This window comes from Tinamus guttatus, unplaced genomic scaffold, assembly GCF_059628265.1.
Source record: "Tinamus guttatus ecotype Peru unplaced genomic scaffold, ASM5962826v1 Tinamus_guttatus_pri_ptg000067l, whole genome shotgun sequence".
In the NCBI taxonomy this organism is placed as follows: Eukaryota; Metazoa; Chordata; class Aves; order Tinamiformes; family Tinamidae; genus Tinamus; species Tinamus guttatus.
The window spans coordinates 709,474-733,163 of NW_028288601.1; positions in this window are offsets into that span (position 1 = coordinate 709,474).

Sequence of the window (23,690 nt, forward strand, 5' to 3'; positions counted from 1 at the left end):
TCTGTATATTTTTAAATAGGGGGCAATAGAATTTCCCCCTAGAAATAGAAATTCTTGAAGTTAAATTCCTCATCATTTTCAGCATTCTCTATTCCTTCCATTATACTGGGAGGGATCCTTGGTTCTCCTGTCACTTTGGGGAATGGAGTTAAACAATAATTCAAGGGAGCAGATCTTTGAAGATTTCTCTGTTTAAAGAGACAGAAGGTCTCTAGATAGGATCTGTATGACATGGGGTAAAATAGATAACTTTGTTTAAAACTGTCACAGGATTTTTCAGGAAAAATGCTAATGGGATCCTGATAATGCAGATCATGGCTACGATTTATAATGTTCAAAAATAGTTTTGTCGAGAGTTTTACTGTTACTATGTAAAACATGGGAATGAATATTCACATTAGTCCCAGAGAAACATATGGTGGTGTATCATGTTTCCAGCACTTAAGGATCTAATTGGGATATTGTTCTATACATGCTGTTAGACATGATAGCGACAAGACGAACCTTAGCCAACATTGGCAGTGAGCCAGCACATACCTTCTGCGAACAAAGTGTAGGGCAATTAAAGTGTAGGCGCTAAAGAAGCACTGCAGAGAGAACATGAAAATAACCATCAGACAAAATACTTGGAAAATATATTTCTTTGGAATTTTGGAGGATTAATGGTCCGTCCATTCTTTTCTTTCCATTATATCTACCCTCTAACAGAAATCTTTTTTCCTTCTTCAGTATTCTTAATGTTTGGAGAAATTTCAGGATTCCTTAGGGAGTAGGGGATATCTTTCCAGGGAGCAATGGAGACCGATTTTCCCATTATGAGAAATGAGGGAATAGAAGATTAGAGAGAAAGGACTTCGGGGAGCATGTTTTGAAATGGAGCTTTTTATAAAATATGTGAATTGCATGCACAATGTGTATTGTGTGTGATATAGAATATTATAGCAATCTTACTGTGACCACAGCTATATGTGGATATTGAAACTATTCAAAACAACATTTTACAATAACAAAGCCTGAAATGCTACTTAACAAAATGAAAACCATTAAAAAGTCAGATATTCCCCTTGTCTTCCAAACAGGGTGGTGTAATTAAGCTGAATTCACAATCACATTATTAGTAATTTGGATAACCAGTATTGACTATCTAATATCCTAAAATAGAATGGCCCACAGATAATCCAAACATTGAGTTTTGTGATACTTGTTAACAGCATCTAACTGGGATGAAACATTTATTACTTGAAAAGACGTTTGCTAATAACAGGATTGATGAAAGAATGTTAGAGAGGGAAGAAGAGAGCAAACAGGGGAATCAGCTGCTGGAATTGAAGAATGCATAAACATACAAACATAATTCTCATTCTCATTCGCTGTTGTAATATGCATTTTCCTTTCATGCAGATCTACTCCAATACTCTTGTGTATCAAATGTTTTTAAAGAACAAATCAATGGCCTTTACTGAATCTCTGCCCTGGATACTTTTTTCTCAAAAAATATTTATGTAATGGAGATCTGGTTAACTATTTTGTGTCTGCAAGGTGGAGGTTTTTCCAAAGAAGTTATACAGAGAAAAAAATCATTTTTTTTTGCTTTTCAAAGGCATATTTACATACTATCTTACTTGTAGCAAGAGCAGGAGTTACAGAAAAAAAAAGCTCCCAAGCATATGGCAAACTATGGTTGTATTTATTAATCTGAACCTTCTGAAAGTTCCAAATGCTTTCCTAGAATGAGTGTCTTTCTTTACATCATGTTTACGTTAGGGCACCATCAGAAAGCACAGCCTTTTTTACTTACATGTGTTTTGGAAAACAGTTATTTATTCTGCAGAAAGAAAAGGTTATATTGCAGAGGTCAGACTTCTATCGTTTTCTTTTTATGGAATAAGCCATAGGGATATTATAATGGTATGTCAACTGAGCACCTACATGGCTCTACAAGGTCAAAGAGAGAGTTACAATGGACATGTTTTATGTATGTATCTTGTGAGTGTTGTTCCAGAACACTCCAGCCCCCCTCACCCGCTCCAGGAAACTATTTTACTGCTTTACAATAACACAGTTTTGTGTTTCACAGTTTTTTTTCCTTCTTTCAATGAATGATAGATTCGTACGAATGTCAATAATAAAAATTTACCAAGTTCTTCCTGGGGTCATTTAATGACGTTCGGATTCTTAATGTAGCTACTAGGTGAAAGAGCTGCCAGCACAGCATAAAGAATGGGTTGTTCTCCTTCTGCCACAGCCCAAGCTGATTTACAACCACTTTGTGTTTGATGTTGGACAGGATAATTTCATCAGTCTCCAGCCCTTGTGATCATGTCCCAAAATGACTAGTCAGGTGAAGCTCTAGCCGAAGATTGCTTGTCACCTGTAGGAAGTAGCTGTCTGCTATGAGTAGTCTTTACTCATAAATGTAATCATCTGTTAGTTATTCATTGAGCTATACTTCATGGTCTAGATGTAGCGTTGAGGATAATATACAAACACCTCACAAGGAAAATGCTTTAAAACAACAGATGTGTCCGTTAAAAACCTTGTTTTTTACAATCTTAACGACATTATCTTAAACAGAAGCAACTGTCTTCCAAGTTCATCCCTGAAGTTTACTTCAGAATATCTGTCAAAACCTCTCCCCCCCTGCCAAGTGATCCACTGCAGCAAATGGCTTGTAGTTAAGAACAATGATTTTTTAAAAGTCCAACACGGATATTGTTACAGTGATTTAAGGGAATCATAGGCCACATAGGTAAGGGAAGACACATATAAACCCTTTGTGCATTATTTTTTATTGTGCATCACTCCAAGAAGGGGTGATGCTATGGTAGCCCTGTCTGAGAAAATAGTATAACTATACTGCCATGCCTCTGGAGGGCAAAATCTTTTTTTTTTTGGTTAAATTTGCTGAAATCATGCAGTTTGTTTCTATTTTTAGCACGAGTGATGCATTTTTATCACAGTCAATTGGCATAAAATAACTACTACTATTTTGATACTAATCTGAGCTTAACTTTACTATCTTAACTTTAGAATAAAAATAAAAATTGCACTTCAGAAGTGAACAGTAAGAATTCTATAAAAACATTATAAAATTGCCAAAAAGAAAAGCAGTGCTGCTATTAGTCCAATATTGCTGTAAATGATAAATTAAAAAGGCAACGTGAAGAGGGTAAAAAGTAGTGACAGCTACAATGAGTATATTTTATCCTCTCTCGGTGTGAGATCACAGTGCAGAAATATATGAACTTAGAATTCCTGTGTGAAATTTGTGCTTATTTTCACTGTTACTGCTGCAGGTGATGAGCACTCACAACCTGTTGTTTCTGTTTGGGCTTATAAAAAGGCAAGGGATAGCTTATAGTAACAAAGAAGTAAATACACTGATAAGTATAATCATGTAGCTAATAGAAAATCATGGATCTTTGCTCTTTTTTTCTTTTTATTTTTAAGAGATTCCAAATAATTTTTGGATTTTTTCCAAGGCTTATGATAACAAGTGCAGCCAGATATTTTATTTCTTAAAATAAATTTGGAAAAACAAATGTGCCATTCTATATGCATTAGCTGCAATTATTTATAAGGATACTCCTAAGGCTAAAAAGCACGCTATTTTTCTGCCTCATGCTTATTTCTCAAGGTCTATTTTTAGTATTCCTTTCATCAAAAAAAAAAAAAAACAGAATTATAATCTGGTTTTAAAAAATGTCAACTTAGGCTGAAGTTTCAAATGGCCTTCAGAAGACTTCTAATATGGTAATCATCCAAATCTCTGAATTTTGAAATAAAAGGATGTGCAGACTTGTCATCTGTTTTGAGATCCATTTCTGATTTCCTCTTTTCTTTCTTTGTTTTTTTTTTTTTTTAATAAAAAAGAACAGAACTTAGTACCATTTAAGAACAATTTAGCTTTTCTTCCATAGGCCAAATTTTCAAAGCATATTTTATTAATACTGTTCTTTCCATAATTATTGAAAAAATGTCCTTAAAATGATATATATATTAGAACTAAATATAAGGAAGAATTTTATCTTCTGTTTTTAAAAGTCTGTGTTTATTTGGATCTTTTTGGTCTAACCTGGCTTTGCATTTCCATCTTTTATTTTTATGCTTGGAAGTATCTGTGGCTTGTATCAGTTTTTAGCATCTTGCTGCCTCAAAATTTTCATAGAAGAAAACTCAAAGAAAGATTGGGAGCATGGTCTGTGTGTTGTCAGACAAATTCAATGGCAAATTTTCTTGAACAACCACAGAGAAAATTTCACAGCGCACCCACAGGAGTTTCTGCATAGCAGAAGTCTGTGCTGCCATTCAAGTGCCTGTTTAAGCCACCGAGTCATCAGTTGAGGGAAACAGTGCATTAATAAGGATTTTTTTTTAATTTAAAAAACTATAAGAAAATGTTTTATGTATCTTTAATACTTAATGGGATATCATTTCCAGTGTGGAGAGTTTATACTGTTCCAGGTCAACTCAGCAACACATTTCTATTGTCCAAAGAGGGAAAATCTTAGAAGAGTTTACATAGAGACCTGATGTCTGGCTCTTTACTATTGACTTCAATAGTGCTAGCAGGCACCATGGTAAAAGAGATGTTGCATTTGATAAGACTTTTCAATATACAACAAATGGAGAAAGAGCCTTTGGCTGTTGACACAGTGTCATTTGTCTCCTATAGCGGTGCCTGTGTGAACATGTGCACACACATGCACACATACAGACTTGACATCCCTTGACATATTCCCTGCCTGCCCTTGGAAGGCTTTCTTGACAGAAGTTGTACCTTGCAGTTCACCTGACCTCTTATACAGATATATTTGTAGAGAAGGCTTTACTTTTTTAACTTTCTAAAAATGTATGCTGTCCTGTGATCCCACAGACTCTATATCTAGACATCTAGACACCATACATTCAGCAAAATCTGTGACTCTTATGCTCTCTCTTTCTCCCAACTTTTTATTTCATGGACCTGCCACATTTTGTAGCAGTCCTGTATGCAGAGCTAGATAGAGAGCAGAGCTGATCTTACCATTTAGGAAATGCCATTATAAAATGAGATATTTCAAAAGGATCAGCATTGATTTTTGGTAAATCCATCAGGAATGGCAAAGTTTTATTATTCATCCTGCTCTCTCACTGGATGCTTACTGCTGGAAAAAAAGCCTTGGGATATTTTTAAAAGGAATGGCTTAAAATTGCTGTTCATCGTATGTCACTGTGTGGTCCTTTCTTCTCCTATAAAATGTTACTTGCCTGCTTCTCAAAACAGTTGTGGTTCTTTCTGGAGCAAGGTTTGTGTGGTGCAAGAAGTCATGAAATGATGAAGCCATGATGAAATAGCCAGTGTAGGTGGCCAGTGAAGAAGCTGACATGAGCTTCCCCCCAAAAAATAATCACCTATTTTTCTTAGCCTGAGTCTAAATTTGCGGAAATTAAACCACAGAGGAAGAAACTTCCACATTTCATGGCAATTTCCTGTAACATTCAACATAGACCTCTCAACATACTGCTTCTTCATAGACTTAGGATTTTATTTTTTAATGATAAAAAGAGCACTCCAAAGACAAACCAGTGAAGCTGCAGTGATGATTGTCACTGTCTTTCCGAGGGCAGAGAGCCCATTGATGTAATTGTGACTACAGGACATAGTTGCTTGCCCCACCCACGGTCATGACTTTCAGAGAGGTGCTCTTGTACTGTAACTGTCACTGCAGGGACAGGATGGCTTTCCAGAAGAAGCAGTAACACCTAAAAGCATAATGAAGAATTGCACAAGCACATGTTTAGACTGTGCTCATTCTAGAATCGAATCTTCTCCAGTAGTGATACCAAGGATCGGGGTTACTCTTTGCTAGTAGAGTTGAAATGTTCCCTTGCTTTCCCTGACTGACCTGAAAGGTATGAAATCCAAAATCAATGAGATAAATGACACCATAAAGAATCTAAATGAACTAAATTAGAATAGAATTAGCATGTATCATTTCTAAATACTCTGAAAGTTATTTTGTGAAATTCATCCTAAGGTAAGGACTATGTTATATATACAATACCAAAGATATTCTTATCATCACAGAAATCTTTCCCAGACAAATGTTACTCATTCCTACTTTTGAATCAGAGTGTGGTTATCTCTGATAAACTCTGAGGCAAGGAAGGAAATTTGTTTCTGATTCTAAACCTTGCAGCAGCAGTAAAACAACATTTACATCCTTATGACTGCTGATTTTCGAAAAGATTGTCTTATCTGACTTTTGAATATTTAATGGATGTATTAGTCTGAATTAGTGATGCTAGCTTCAATTTATAGGAATCTCTGAAGAGGCATTCCTAAATCATCTCATCCTAAGATAGGTCAGACGAATCATCTTTTGGAGGTATGCATTGCTCTCAGTAACTATAGAAGTAGTTGAGTGTGTTTAGCTCAGACATAGGTACTTGATCGAGTTAGGGTAGCTGAATTTCACCTTTTTGTGTCTATGTCTTCGACATTTGAGCACCACAGTTGCTGAATGGAAGTTAAGACCAGTGGAAGGAAATGCATACCGTAACATACTGAAGAGCTCCCTTCACCTGGTCCTAAGATACCCACAGAACGATGGCGAGATATTAGATGTTTTTGTGATACAGGTATGCTATACAATAAAAAGAGAAGAATGCAATAAATAAGTTTTAAAGATAACATACATTCAGCTGATAATGTGAAAATGCAGTGTTGAACATGATGGGAAGTACAACTCTTTGCCTCCGTAAGTACAGGATATTTGCTTCCTTGTGATTCTATTAGGATGTTATCACTTTATCCCTCACTAACATTTTCTAATTTGAACCTGTGCAAATGTCAGCTTTGAATGACAGTTAATATTGCTAAGATTGTTACTAAGATTTGTCCGGTGCTGTGAAGGAAGTACAAATGCTAGGCATAATGTGCTTTCTTCTACAGAGACGAAAAAAAAACACTTAACTTGGGAAGAGGTGAGGAGTTGCTAGCTGCAGTGGAGAAATGCCACATGCATTAAGCAGAATATTACATCTATGCTATTTTAAGGACCAGATTTTATATAGGCATATAAATGTATTTTGCAAATATGTTGTCTTTAGGGTCAAGAGATGAATGAACCCTCTTCTTAGGCAGCAGAACACTGCTGTTAGTACTTTCCAGCTCTCATTAAGTTGGCTTCAAGCAATTTTCATAGTAACTGCGCTTCCGTTGCATTTGTGGATGGAAAGAGAGCCAAGCTTAGGTATCATCTCTGTGGCAATTTCATTGCTCTATACCTGTTTTGAATATACTTTGCCACCTCTTTCTCTTCAAATTTGTGTCAAATCAATATGAATGGCTCTTGCTATCCACTATTTCATAGATAGAGAAGAAGAGGATGAGCTGGTGGGGACCTTATCCACCTGTGTTGGGTAGAGCTGCACCAGTTGTGCTGCCTGGTACCTCTGATACATCTGTGGGAAGGGGGTAAGGACACTGAAATGGCAGTCAGCAAAAATTTCTACTTTGTTCGGGAAAACACCTAGGGAGACCTATGTGGTGACTTCAAAGACCTTTTATTCACTGCCCGAGGGAATGGATATTGTGTTATACAAAATGAATCAAATTTCAAAGCTTGTAAAGGTCAAAAGAAGCCTCTGGCCAAAAGAGAGGAAGATGCTGATAGGAATTGCACTTCTCCACAAGAGGCCACTTGAACACAGACATCTCTTGTGATGTAGCACCTGCAAAGAGTTAACTGAAAACCTCCACAATGGCTGATGGATGAGAGGTGATCACTCACCCCATGGACAGGCAGGGACCAGAAAGGCTGGGTTGATGCAGTTTCACTTTACCTGCTTGTATTCTGTAAGCTCTTGTTAAAGTTACTTTTGACTGCTTTCATGCTAATCTTGCTTGAAATAGGCTAGTAAGCAGCTGTTATTTGCCGCTTAGGCTAGATCAGATACTGCAGGCATTAAAAAGCCCTGTATGGTGATAGTGCTTTCTTTCTGCTTAAATAAGCACAGGAGATGGAAAGCCAGGGAGAGCTTAAAGGAAAAAAACAACAACAACAACAAAAAACTTGCTGCAGTTCTGAAGCTTTCTACTGTGAAGTTTGTCCTCCTTGAATTACAACTAATGTTATTTATATGTTCTGTATTTACAGGTCTATGTGATTTTCAAGAGGAATTGATTAAAAGGTGCCCTGCTGTCCCTGAATTAAGCTATCCCATCACGCTGGGTCAGTCAGTAAGAACAGTCAGTAAGAATGGCATAATCATGTAAATATTCAGAATAAAGGGTTAAAGTAAGACTTTGTGTTGGCTACTTTATTCAAGACTGACATAGCACTAATGTCATTCATGTTAAGAACTGTATATTTACCCTTGTTATCGGATGTTTTCAAGACTGGACTGGGTAAAGTTCTGAAGAAATGTGGTCTGATCTCAAAGTTGGCCCTGCTTTGAACATGAGTTTGGACTAATAACCTCATGAGGTATTTTACAGCTTGAATTATTGTGTAAGCCTACGATTACTACCCAGCAGTGAAGGTAAAATGCTGAAGGCATTTTAGTGACCAGTAAAGTTCACACACACTCTTCTGGACTAAAATACTATCTAACAAGCTGTGCCTCCAAAACTTCATGCAGAATTTTTAAATAATTTACTAATTTGGAGTTATCAGAAAAGAAGGAAATGTTTAAAGCAAACAAATGAATGAATAATTTTATCATCATACAGTTTGAAATTAGTTTGTTGAAGGCAGCACTCACCTTCACACAAAAATAATGAGCAGACATGTGCAACTGTCATCTGGATCAGGTTAAAAGGAGACAGCTCTTTCATTGTCCTGGCCTGTGTCATGGCATTCTGCGTGAGCAACATCAGAGAGAGCCATCACATTTCAGCTGCCACTGCAGGGTGCCTCCAAACAGAAGAGAGAGGAGCAGGCTTTGTAGCTACCACCTGCAAAGCTCTCATTATTGGCAGGTACTTTGCAGTGAAGTACTAGAACAGGATAATTGCTGGAGATAGAATTGGCAAGAGCAGTATATGGGAGATACATTCAATTGCACATGAGTATGGTAGGTGAACTATAAAAAAAACAAACCTGCCATTATATGTTGAACAGCCGGCAACTCTGGATCTTCCATTTTGTTTACAGCAGAATGGACAAAAGGCTTGCAGTGTTGGCAGTAAATAGCTTGGGGACTGTATGCCTTGTAAAGGTATTCCGAGTGCCTTTACGAGCCATAGCTCAAACTTTTGTGACAATAACAGTGAAGCATTACAAGTTTATTTGCAAGATTAAGTCTAAATGTCATCCCCAGAGTGTAGTATAAAAACTAATTAATTTTTTAATTCTTTATCGTTGATATCAACATTCTCCACAGGAATTTGCATTTCTATATGACCCTTGTGTAAGCCAGCTTGCATGGGAGGGAGACCAATTTTGGTTTTGAGATTCATCAGTAGTGTTGTGTGTCCTGCTCAAATATTCCATTTGTTCTGAATATTCTATTAGCAAGTGTAATTCTCTAGCCAGCCTTAGAAGAAAAATAAGTAGTTCTGTGAGATACACAATTGCTACTTTTCATTACATAATATTTTGCTAGGAATTTATATCTTACAGCTGTTCTGCCATATGGTTTCCTTGATGTCTCATGTAAGAAGTGGATTCACACTGAAATGTTCATGACAGTGAGGGCACTGATTGGGCTTTTTCTCTCAGCCACTTATATTAGCAAACCTTGGCCTCAAGTCATTGACAGACGTAAACTTCAGTCCTTTGGGTTGCAATATGGCTATGTCATCAAATATGAGAGTCAGAGCCTTCCTTGTGCGGAATTTTTGCCAGATATTCAAATCCAAACCTCACTCTTGTGCTTTCTATACTCCCTCCTGCTGTCTTCCTATGTCTTCCAATGAGGAGTATTGTCCACAGGTAGATATGACACAAGATGACACAAGGTTATCTATCTGCCAGCGCTTTTCCTCAAATGTCTGCCTGACACAGTGGGTGGCGGGAGAAGACAGAAAATAGATAGCATCAGGTCAGGGCATGCCAGATCTCTGCTGGATGCAATACGGGCTGGGGAGCAGGAACGTTCCAGCTGTGGGGTCTGAATGGCCATCTGGAGAGGCATGCAGCCCGGACTTTGTGCAGTCCTATGTTGAAGGATCTCCTTTAATATTGTTTATCCTCACATGGTCTAAGCACTTTTTCCCCAACCATTTTTTTTTTGTATCATGATCCTTCTTTAACTGCATAAGAGGACTCGACAAAAGTGGCAGCCACTCTCTCTTCCCTTCATTGGCAAATTGTCCAGGTGATGTGCATGTACTGCAAGGGACAGTCTGATCCATTTTGCCTTATTTTCCCCCTTATCCAGAATGAAAACCACTTTATCAGATTAACTTTATCTCTGCTCTTTCTGCACAGGTAGCAGGTGCTCAGTTAGCATCCATTTGCACTGTTGCAGGGCTGCCTCTACCACATTTCTGTTGGGCTAAAATACTCTACTCCCATACCAAATATATGGATTTAGATCATTGCTGGCTCAAGATGTGCAAATCACCTGCCAGATCAATAGGTTTCTCCCGTAGATCTGAGAACAGCAAACATATTCCCATCCACGTAACACTTTCTCAAAGATGGGAGAGAGTAAAACTGAAACAAACAAAAAATCACGCTTTAAAATCCATCCGTTTGGCATCTATTCCTTTTTCATTTTGGCAGACAGGGTTGCTGGCAAGACTAGTGAGGTAAGGGTAAAAGACAAATGGATCATCATGAATCCTTTAACTAAGCTGATATTTCAGCACAGTGCATGCCAGAATTTTTCATTGGCATACGCTTTATAGAATATACAAGACGACTACGTCAGCATTGTTAATATATTGGCGTTACTTGCCTTACTACTCATCTTCCTCTGAATCAGACCCCAAAGTTTCATGAAAATACCACACAGAAGAAGTCTACCTTTTCCTAGTATTTATTTCCTTGAATGCAAAAACGAAACTAAACCTATACTATCATGACTTTAAAAAATCTCATCCTACCAGAGAAAGAAAATACTTTTTAAATTAGCCTGTTGTTGCCGAGGATATCTTTTTGAATATTGATCTAGTAATCACTAACTTTCAAGTATGAGATGCATCAAACAGTTCTACAACTATTTTGCATGAATCACTTCATAAAGATCATTATTTTTCAACAAACTAAATAAACTACAATAAAAATATGGTTTTCAGGGATTACTGGAGTTTTATTATGCTTTTTTTTTGTCCTGAAAACAAAAACTGAGGTTTGAGGAACAAAACTGATTAAATGAAGATGTACTGATGAAAATAAAGTATTTCAAATTCCATTATGAAACCACCCTGCAGACTACATTCTATTACAGTTAATGGTAAAGTTCATACTAACTTGAATGGATCCAGCATTGCACTGTAAGCACATGACAGTTTAGTAAAATTAGTAATTTTGAATCAAATAAATAGAATTACACACTGCAGAAGAGGTTAGATTCATTTATTCTGATTTTCTCTTTATATTTCCTCCCCCTCTCCCTCCCATCCTTCCTTCTTTCCTCTCTCTCTCTCCCTCTCTCTCTCTCTCTCTTTAACTAGCTATCTGCTTACTTAAATTTCATATTTTATTTTTAAAGGTCCCACAGGTGGCATTCCACAGCATTTACCTCTATTGCAGAAGTGATTGCAGTTTCGGGAAGGAGGTAGCTAAAGAGGATTTATCATTAATTAAATACTGAGTGTCTATCTGAAATGACGAAGAACACATTGCCAGAGCTGATGTTCAAGAGGATATTGTCCAATATTTCAGAATTAAATTTGCTAAATATTAAGCTAGAGAAAATCTGTATAAATGCATCTTGCTCCGATGTACCAAGGCACTGTAAAAATCACTGTAGAGATAGTAACTGAAGGAGATGCAATGATTTAGGCAATCCAGGATACTATAATCTGGTCAGAGAGCTTAATTACTTAACCTCCTTTCTAATAGACTACCTTAATTTCTCATGCTTGCTTAACAGAGATAAAAACTGTAGGAATAAAATTACAAAGTTTGTCCTTTGAAACTCTGATTATGACTTCAGGCTTTATTACAGGAAAATTTGTTTGTTTGCAAGAAGAGACAAAAAATGATATATCTGGATTTTTTTTTTCTTTTAGGATTGATTCTAATGTTAGGATTTATTAATAAAAGAAGACTGAAATGTGAGAACCTAAGAAGACAATATGGAATAGCTCTACAAGCTACGAAAAGAATGAATAACAAACCATATATTTTTCCTGCCATGACAGGGCACTGCATAAAAACACCAGGGGATGGATGCAAACAATGTATTGGGGAGAGTGACAATAAAACAGGGTTGACAGTATAAAGAGAGAATGATGAATGTATTAACACAGGTAAGAGAGTTAGATAAAAGATTGCAGGGAATGGTAGAAAATTCAACCTAAGCAGATCTTGAATACTCTAATAGGAAACAGTGGTAATGTTAGGTGCACGTTTGATAGGGAATGTGGTGACAACAGACAGTAAGAGAATCTTTGCATCTATATGAAAAGATTTATATTTATGTCTCTAGATATACATTTATAGATATTTATACTAAATATATATTTTGATATCCCTGTGATAAATTTCTATAACCATATGATAAACTATATTTATAGCAGTAAACACCCTTTGCCTGCCTTACATGCACTACGTTCTTTTTTTTTTCTTTTCTGTTGGTTCTTTCTCTAAGCAGCTCAGAACTGCTGTCAGAATTGTTGAAATCTGCCAGTTTTTTTCCCCTTTCTTCTCAACACCTCCAGAGACGAGAAATTCTCTCTGCTCTACTTTGCTTTGAACAATACCTGATACATGCACTGAAATACCCTATTATAGGTAAGTTTGGATTTAAAGGCCCAGTTTCTCTTATCCCTGAGGATAAGGGAGAAGAAAGAGAACTGAGGGTTGTATTATATGATAAACAAATATTAAATTATTAAGCTGCTTTAGTAAAAAAACTGTTTCCATAAAGTTAAAAGATTGATATTAGTCTACCCAAAAAAGTAATAAAGCCAAACTAATTTCTTGTTTAAATCTTCATTTTCATTCCAAAAGATTTGCAACAATAAATCTATCGCAGAGCTGTATTTTGGATTAATGGCCACTGCTCAAGATTAGTCTCTAAAAATGTTCTTTTTTAACAATTGAACAAACAATGAAGACATAAACCATATTGGCTTTGGTGAGCTTTATGTTGATGGGCCTTTAGATGCAAATACTTCAATATAATTTTGTTTTATTTCTTGCTAGCACTCTTGTGTTTCACCACTTACAGCTTCTGAATGAGTGGTTCTTTAAAAACCTTTCTCTTTATGTAATTATTTTCCGCAGAGTAATATTTGAGATGTAGGGATCCCTGATTGCCTTTTTCAGAATGCAGATCATATATTTGGGGCATTTGTTAGATGTTGAATGAAACACAGCAGCATCATGTAGAAATCTAGCAAAAGAAGTGAATACTAATTTATTCAGAAGCTATGAAGAGCTTTTATAGGGCTTACTCGAAGAGGAAGAAAAAAAATTACCAAACCAAAAGCTTTTGGACATGCTAACACATTTGCTGCAATATTTCCAGGATTTCAGGACCATTTTTTTTTTCAGGATTGCAGACTTCTGTTTTCTGTTTCCTCCTGAAAATAGTATTTTCAGTATTATAAGTCAAACTTACACTATTCAAAGGTATTCATTTATTAGCTGTGATTCTGCAGAAGACCTTTACTTGTTGAGTCATCAGTGAGGGTTGCCACTTTCATTTTTAAGGCAACAATCCCTGATCTTTCCCAAAATGACTTGGCTGAAATGAGCAGTGTGAGACAGATTAAAACTAAACATCGTTCACCTGTAAGTCTGAGAGCAGGGAGCTGAAAAAAAAACCTGTATATTAAGATATGAACTGCTGTTTCAGAAGAACGGTCAGAAAGAATGACTTTGCAAAACAAAATATCTGCCTTGGAGACTTTTTCACTGACCTATGATATACTTCTGGTTTGAAAGACCTGTTAAACAAATACAGCTCTAGCCTTTCAAACCTATCACAGGTCTATAAATCACTCCACATAAAATCTACAGTAAGTACAAATAGTATGACAAAGATTTCATCAAAGGATTTTTCTCTGCAGTAAAAGTAAAGTCAAAACATCCTACCAATGGCAGCTATTTTGAAAGATTTCTAAGACTATGTATGCCTATAAGATGGCAAATTCTCCATCATTGAGAATATAAGAAACAAATTTTTATGAGATTATCGCCATACCAGCAATATTCAAATGAAACATAAATGGACCTTAGCCAAGAAGTGACTGCTCAGCCTCTAGCAAAGCCTCAGCTAAGGGACCCACCAGAAAAACAGAAGAAACAAACAAACAAAAACCCCAAACAAAAACCCAACTCTTGCAGTAAAAATATCTGCCAGCACATTTTTGAGAATTCACCCACTGAGTCACTCATCAGACTCAACTGTGTGTCACTCTAGCTGTTCTTCAAGGCTCTTCATGGTCAAGGTAAAACAGTAGTGAGAAAATAAATCAGAAAAATTAAGAGAGCAAAAATGGATGTTGACTACTCAGTAAATCAGCAGGCAAATAACTCGCAAATATTGATTCTCAATTGCTTCACAGGGCTGCAGAATTCAAGTTGTCTGCTTACACTTCTGAAAATATAAGTTCTATATTGTACTGTTATTTGATTTTGGCCATTCACTTTAATCTGTTCATCTTGGGGCTCTTTTCATAGATATATGCATAGCTGGTTACGTTTTGTGAAAAATTAATACCCAAAAAGCATAAGTCTATGTATTTTCCATAGTGTAACATATATTGACTCTAGTCAATCAGTACGCAGTGTGCCAAGCAAGCACTTGTTAAACTCTTGTCACTACTAGTTGAGTTTTCATCTGGAAAGATGAAAACCCTATCTCTGCTGATCTTGGACCCAACTGAAAACTACAGCCTTGTTCAACTTTGTGCACATGGTAGCAAATAATCTTGTGACAACTGGAATGCGCTGCATTGCACCTTGAATAGGAACTGAGACAGGGAAGAAGAGAACCAAAGAAAATTTCATAAGAAAGACTGAAAAAAATAGATTTTAAAGACTGAAAAAAGTCTTCAATTTCTATGCATAACACATAGAAAGGAGAAGCTTGCAGTTGAAATAGCATACAGATCTCATAGGAGAGTAGACATTGAGAAACCATGGAATCATTTCATTGAGACCTATGGAACTATGAAAATGAAGAGAAGAAAGTGACTTGGTGTGGTAAATTTGCTATCAGAGGTAGTTTTGAACAGACTTATATGGAATGTTGGGAAGGCAAGGAAATGATTGAATTTATGCAACATTTTTGAACGGAATTACAGGTAAATCTCTACTTACTATAGGTTTATTTAATCTGCAGCATAAATGACCTAATCTGGAGCAGGGAAAATAGTGGTCTATAGAAATAAAAACAAAATAAAGATTACTTTTTATTTGTTTTATTATATCACTTTTTTCTTTTTTTTTTATTTAGAGTGACTTAATATGTCAAAATTAATCAATGCAAAATTCCTACAAAACTGAGATAATTTTAAATCTCAGACAACAGAATCTGTATCTAATCATTCAACAGTCTCTTTGTTTAAGAACTCTGTTACACAGGACTGTTCTACTTTTGTGCCTTAGTACTGTATTGCAAAATAAACTCCAGGCTTTAACATGAAGATAGAACGAGAGAATGAGAAGGACTTTTTTTTTTTTTTTTTTTTTTTTTTTTGTGAGTCACAGAAATTTGCATTCTTTTGAGAAAGGCACAGCAGGCAAAATAATAACTCTGAGCCTTTTCCTAATAAAGATTTGGCTAGAGACTATCGTTAGCCTAAGCTGTTATAAAGATCTTTAGATGCATTTGTCCTGAGGTAGCTTAACAAGCAAGAAGCTCTAAGATATCATATAAGCAGTATGCATTTCTGAGAGAACTCCTAAGCTATATTATTATTTCAGCATCATGAACATAAGTACTGAAAATGGGTGTACTGAACACAAAAAGAACTGAGAACATTAGGAAGTAAAATGCTGCCAGTGGGCCTACCATTTCTGACCCCGGTGGGCCAAAATTTCATCCCAGATTGCCTTAGGTACGCCTCTGGGGGAAAAAAAAGACAAAAACAAAATAAAGCCCTGAAAACAACAAAAACAAACAAACAACAACAACAAAAAGCACCCAAAACTTTATCAAAACTCTTGAATGACAGATGCAGAGACAAGGATACTCAGATATTTCTGAAGATCCACAGTGAGTTGGAGTGAGACAATGAGATATGCTGAAAGAGGAGAAGAGGATGAAAAATGCCCCAGTGCACTGCTGTCACAAGCAATCATGTCATAGCATGTCATAACATCCCTTCCGCAAACTTCTGCAAAGTCTTTAGAGGTCTGGACACACTGAGGACATCAGCCTGCATCTCACACAAAATGCCAAGATTGCCAGGTGGTCACCTAAGTTCATAAAAGGAAGAGAGAGGTTAACACTAGAAGTTACTAATTCGATCATGTTTTGGTAAATATAAAAGCCAAGTGAAATTTCTATGGCTTTTCAAAACAAAACAAACCTTTTTAAATTACTATTTCATAAGTTTCATTTTCCCTCAAACTTGTTAAGAAAATGTATTGAAAGAACTACTATGACATTTTGAATGGATTGCCTGCTTTAATGAAATTGTGATTTTAAAGCCTCACATCATTGTTAGCTGATGTTTCACTTAGTTACTGGTTGGAGGGCAGAGGGACTGAATAGCATTAGGAAGGTAGTTTGAAACAGCAAAAACTCACACACAAGTAGTTTAGCATTGGCCGAGAGAGTTTGTAATGTTATCTTTCCTGCATCTATATAAACTTTATTATAAAAGTAGAAAATGCTTTTTGTAAAAGCAAGTAAGAGCTGTACACGTCCTTTGTATTTCAACCGGATAGCTTTTCACCACTAAAAGCTTCACCACTGGAAGCTTTTCACCACTAAAAGACCTATATGCCTTGTGCTTCAATATTGCAAATATTGACGTCCTGATCAAAGTAATTGGACTGTATTCTGCCCAATTGTGGAGGTCATTAGAGAATAAAGAGTACTTTTAATTGATTCCTGCTGATTTCATACCAATATGAAAGCATGACGTTCAAATAATTACAATGTGGCGTATTTCTATTTTGAAAAGAACAATCTGTTCACTCTTGTTCCCTCTGGAACAGGATGGCGGAATGATAACCAGTGCATTCAAATGAAGAGAAGATGTCACTAAATTAATTAACATGTTAAATGATATTTTAACTTTGTCAGATTCCTCCATAAATCATTAACTACTGTGTTCTCCCTTGTAGTAACTAAATCAACACCTGCAAAGAAAAAACATATTCCTCTTCACTGAAGGCAAATGATGATGTATTCAAAAGTTGCTTGAAATTTTTATTTTCATGTTGAGATATTTATGTTCATGTTATATATTTCATGCACAGTTTTGTGGGTATCTGTCACATATGAATGCTGAAGAACTCAGTTCAATCCCAAATCAAAGCTGATTCTTTAAAATACCACTCTTTGTTTTTAATTTAATTAAAGGCAAGCTTCTATGTATCCCCTACAAGTCAAGATAATTAAAGACCTATGTTTATCAGTGATTCTTAGAAATGTTCCAATGATTAGATAAGAAACATTTGCAATTAACACGCTAATTGCTTGTATGCAGACGACCTGTTGTTAGAGTGGTTTCAAAGTGCTTGAAAACAGTTTGTTTGCCTTCATTCTTAAGCAGACTAAACATTCTCACTTGCAGCCTTATTTACATTATAAATTTGCTCAGCAATTTTTTAATAGTTAGTGCAAATACAAGGAGGGAAAGCCTTGTTTGGAGAGCTCTTGTGAAGAGTGCTATTTGCTCTAGTTCAAGCAGATGAGCAGACATTCAGACTGAAATGTGAGTTTTTCAGGCATATAATCGGTCCTTGGCTTATCAAAGCCTCTTATCTGATTGGAAAAAAAATCAAAGGTAAACTTCACAGCTCGTGGAATTAAAAGACAAATGAGATGTCATAATTATCAAAGTGGCTAATTTAGAAAATTAAGCCATTCACATAGGTGACATAATTGCTTGTCACAATCACTCTTTTTCTCATTAGCCTTCTCTTCAGCACCCACCATACAGAGGAACATTCTTTAGTCTTGGAAAATATTGCCTATACTGTAATCCTTTAATAGTATAGCCCATGAAATTAATGCAAAAATATACTTAACAGCTTTATTAATGTGTTATATTTGTGTGGTTTTGTTTGATCATGTCTCACACTGTAAAATTTGATATTTTGAATTTTGAGTATTTATTGGGTCTTTTCCCAGCATCTTTTAAAATTGCACAATTTAAAATTAATCAGTTAATTATGATGGAGGACTTAATAAGCCAGTGTGCCATATGCAAATTCTTTTGACAGGATTATGCTTCTATCACACAATGAGTCTTTAACATATAAGGATTATGCGGTATATAATTACTACGGCTAGGAGATTTAATTGTCCTCCTAAATTGTGAATGTAAAGGAAAAATATTTTTAACATCTACAGAATAATATGTCTTTCTAATATTTAATGTTCCTTTTATGTTTGTTTACAGTCAATTTAAAATAGCACCTTAAATAATATTCCATATAAGAAAGTCATTTTCAGGTAGTAGTTATACTTCCTTGATAATCATATTGTTTATGAGTCAGCAATAGAGAAATTATTAAAGACAATTTCTAAGAAAAGAAATAAGTCTGGATTGCAATGCTAGTTCCAAGCCATGACATTGTAAATGGGCAAGGTTAAACATTTTGGATTAAAAACATGACTGTGAGATTGATTAGGGTCCTACAGTCTTGTAAAGTTGGTAGAACATAGCTGACATGACTTATAGTTTGCTGAATTCAGAGAGATTACATTGATGTCATTCATTTGAAGAGATAGTTCATCCTGGATGCATATAGCGAAGCTGTCATCTGTGCGTTTCACAAATATTCATGTGACTAACATGTTTTGATTAGACTAACGCTGAACCACACCATTGAATGGGTCATGTGTCTGAAACGCTGTGACATGCTAAAGTCAAAGCATGCATTTAAAAATAAGGAACAAACACCAGAAAATAAAATAAGGCTGTACACCCAACCCAATCTTTAAAGTGTTCTGTGAGACACTCCTTTGAATATTTGGCATACTTAGCATATGCAGCACTGAAACTTATATCTTATATTGAGCTATTAGGCTTCTGACTGTATTAAAAATAGTTAATGTCATTAATCATAAATAATATTGGCTTTGCTTTTTATGAATAGATTCCCATATGGTTCCGAATGAATATGCTTATTTATAAAATAGGGTCTGTCCCACCTTTTTTTCTTCCCAACTCATAACTGAGCAGGATTACAACCTATCACTCCCAGAAGAGAATTGGCTTCAGCTGACAGTTTTTCAAAAGTAAATGAAAAGCAGTTAAGTCTTATTTCCAGTAAAAGTTTTCATACTTTTAAATGAATTGTGGAAAGCTTCAGAACACCCTTTTCTTTAATAAATGTCATGTGCGGACTGGTTTTTCTGGGCTTACTGACTCTGTTCAGCACCCCAAGTCCATGTCCAGTTTGCTGACTTAGTGCAGGTAAAGACACCATTTTGGAGTTCCTATCTAGAAAGGATTTGAGGTGCTTCGGCCTCACTAGTCCCTCTAAAACATGCTAACAGTCTCCTCTTCCCAGCCTGCTGCGGGACTTCTCTGTAGTTTACTGCTTTCTTACTGGAGTTGTTTTCTGTTTCTTTCAGTTCAGTTACAACAAAGAACTCAAACTTTACAAACATTTAAACACACTAAGCACATTTCCATTGTACATAAGCAAATACAGCTATTTACAAGTCCATACTGAAATAACAAAATCTGCATATAAAAAAAAAATTGGTTTAATTTCTTCTCCATGATTAAAGTCCTTTGATTTCTTACCCTTTTTTAATTCCAACAATCTAATCTTATTTTCCTTCAGGCTCTCTCTCCTTGACCCAAGCTCTCCTTCTGAAGTGTACGTTCCCCTATCCCAGAAAGAACTCCAATTTTAAACAGCTCTTTTTAACACAACCTTTTCTTCTCCTCCTTTGCTCTGTGATGTGGGCTGTATCTACCTGACCAAGCAACTACACTCCCAGTCGGAAGTGCAGGAATAGCATATTAATTCCTATGCCAGTTTATACCCACAGTCACCTCTGTAAGCTACATGACATGATCAACACTTCAGCATATTCATCGTTTTCCAAGCCAGTCATCCCATCTTAGCATCCATTGTCCTCTAGCTGCCTCTCAGTAAAGTATGTGATATGTGACACAGGCCCTTGGCAGAATCTCTTAGCATTGAGTTTCATGTAACTAATTATATCTAGATGAAAGGTTCATAAAGTCAGAATTCATAAGTTATGCATAAATTTCCAGACTGTCATAGGGAAGAATAAATATTAAGTATCTGCTATTTTTCTAGAAGGCATTTTCTTATAATAAATATCTCCCTTAGCTATCTGTCCAGTCTGAGGGAAAGGGAAAGGAGGTTGAACATTTGAGGCTGTTTTGTCATTTTATCTTTCCACCACTTGTAATGAGCCAGCTTAGATTCATCTCTCATTTGTTCTATTGTGAATTTCCAGCGTGATTCCATTGAAATAGCTCTTCACTCAATAGCATGCATAAAATAATTATGTAACTGGCACAAGTGGACAGTCAGCCACCACAGAAGGCAGAATACATCTAGTCTTTTTCTTTGGTGCAGCATTCAATATTGGCAGCAAGGTTTCTTCTTAAGCTTAAAAGGAAAATACTGACCTGGAATATTGCAAATGCCTTACAAAAATCAGGCCAAGTCAATCAAGTATTGTGACTTGGTGATCTGCTTTGTCCTTGTTTCTGTACTAATTTCAGATTTAAAAAAAAAATCCTTCAAATTTCAATGAGTTTATGATTTTGATAAAAGAGAATGAGAATGCTTGTGAACTGAAGATCAAACAAAGTAATTTGTCTTACCTTGCCCTATCTGAGTCTATTTTACATAGATCATAGAATTGTCACCTAAAAAACGAAGACTAAAGTATCACCACTGAAAATGGTGACTGTGTGTCACTTCACTATTGGGATTGTTCCCAAATACGCAGTGCTGTCCTCTAGAGGCCATCTTTAATACCAACTAGCTAACAGGTCAGGAATATATTTTATTGTGAAATCTGATTCCAAGAATGAAAATACATATCTAAAAGATAGTCCAAGCGGGTCATTAGATTTAAACAGGCCAGGAAGCTGCCTCATGTTGACTGTTTAGGAAAACTCACTCGTTTTGTGTGTCCACGACTCCACTAACTCATGCTTACATTCTTTGCATTGGATCAGTCACACATAGTTTTTCTCACTGTACTTTTGAAGGAAAGCTGGAAGGAGCTAGTAAATCTCTTCCTCTTTTCCTTTCTTCTTCTAGACTTCCTGACCCCTGTTCAAAAGCATTTAAAGAACATGAGCGATGTATTATGTCTGACTCAATAGATGGCTTTTCAGAGCTCTGTCTGTTAGCTTCTCCTTTCTCTTAACAAATATTTAACCATTACCAAACTAAGTATGTTTTCATTTATTGTCCTGTGTATCTGAATGTATTGCTTTGCACTGATGACTCAGAAATCAGAACCACCAAATCACTAAAACTATTGAACACAATATAGCTCCAGTATCTAGAGGGAAAGATGACTCAACCCCACCGTAACTGGCTCTGCACCAAAAATATGGTGGCACCATGCCCCATAGAATTTCTGTGTGTAATCTTTTCCTGCCAAATTTCAAACTCCACAGAAATGTAAATGTAGGATCTAGGTGAATAATAGAACTAAAGCTGGGGAACAAAGATCCAATGAAAACCATTTCACTGATGTTGAAGGCTTGTGTATACTGATGCTCAACTCACTAGTTGCATTCTGGCTAGAGTAGTCCTAGGTCCTGACGAAGCTTTTAAGTCAAGCTATTTCTCAAAGAACTGGAGTAACAGACCATGCAGCATCTGAAATGCCGAGTATTTCCCAACAAAGAATTCAGAATGTTGCTCAAACCATTTCTCAGCATTTGTTCTTTAAAGGTAAAGTGTGATACTTGCTCTAATATGGCTCAAGCTGATAACAACCAAGCTTTCCATGGGCTGCTAGTCCAGGTCTCCATTTTTCTTTGATATATTTTCTCTTCTGGAAAAGATGGCTTCAAGTATCTTAGGAGTTAGCAAGAATCCAAATGTAGATGTTGATTTTCACCTCTTTCAATAGCAGAATATGTCATCTAGAGGTAGATTGTCTATAGAGCTCAAGTTGATCAAATTGAGAGTAATCATTTTTCTCTGTCATTAGCTCTGTAATCAACACGGTCATCTGGATGAACATGTACACCACATGCACTGATTCTAGGTAAATAAGACTGGATTCAAAGAGAGAACCATTTAAGGAGTCGGACTATTAAGCTTTTAAATAATATAGCTCATATGTTTTTGTAGTAAGGAATGGTAAATAAGTGAAGGCTGAATGAGAAAGAAGTATCTACTGAAACATAAAGGTAATTGTACAGTGCAGCTGAAGCATCTGAAATGCTAAATGAATATATAGTTCTTCATTATCCTTTCTGGAAGCCTAGAAGTCAGCACTTTGGTCAAATTTTCTGAGAAATAGGACCCCTTTTAGAATGGTAAGGAAACTTGTCCTTGGCATTCTACAAAAGAGAGGGACATGTCTTCTGTGTAAATACTGTTCTCTAGTCTCTGTTTTGACATTTACTCCATTTTAATCAACTAGATTTTAAAGCACATTTGCTTTGATTAGATCTGAGATTGGCCTTGCCATAAAGAGAATCTCTCCAGTGGCCCATTTTGGAAACCCCCTGAACAGTGATCAAATATATTTATGATGCCCTTTAGCTATGTGTTTGATTTCCTTGACATAAAAAGCTGGGGGGAGGGAAGGGAAAGGTTCTGACTCTTTAAAGGTTTCTGTGGTTGTTATTGCTGGCCTGCAGCCACGCATTCTCTTACATGGTGGATCAAAGACACAAACCTTGTGAGAGTTTATCAATACAATATAGGCACTACTTAAACATATTGCTCAAAACATTCCATTTTGTTTTTAAAAGGTTCACATTCTGGAGACAGTTCATCTTATTACTTGAATGAAACATGGCAATTTTATGTACTCTGACATGTCATTGCTTTTTTTTTTTTTTTTTTTTACTTTCTTTCTTATCTTTTTCCCTGAGGGAAGGAAGCTTTGATAGCATCCTAAATAACAGTGAATAAAATAGATATACACCTTAAGTTTTATTAACTGTCTTTACTGTAGTTATATGATTCTGATTTTTTTTATATATATTTTTTTACTATCTTCAGTATGATGTAGAAAGCTAGAGACCACAAAGAGTTAAATAATAGCCTATGCTAGGTTCTTATTTAGAAGGAAAAGGTAGTTGTTTTGACGTAGGTCTCTTAGCAACTAGAAATTTAGTCCTTTGTTTATTATAAAAACACTTCAATTTTGAAGGAAAGAATTTATGTTTCTCATTTTAGTTGCTCTCCTTACTTTCCTCACTG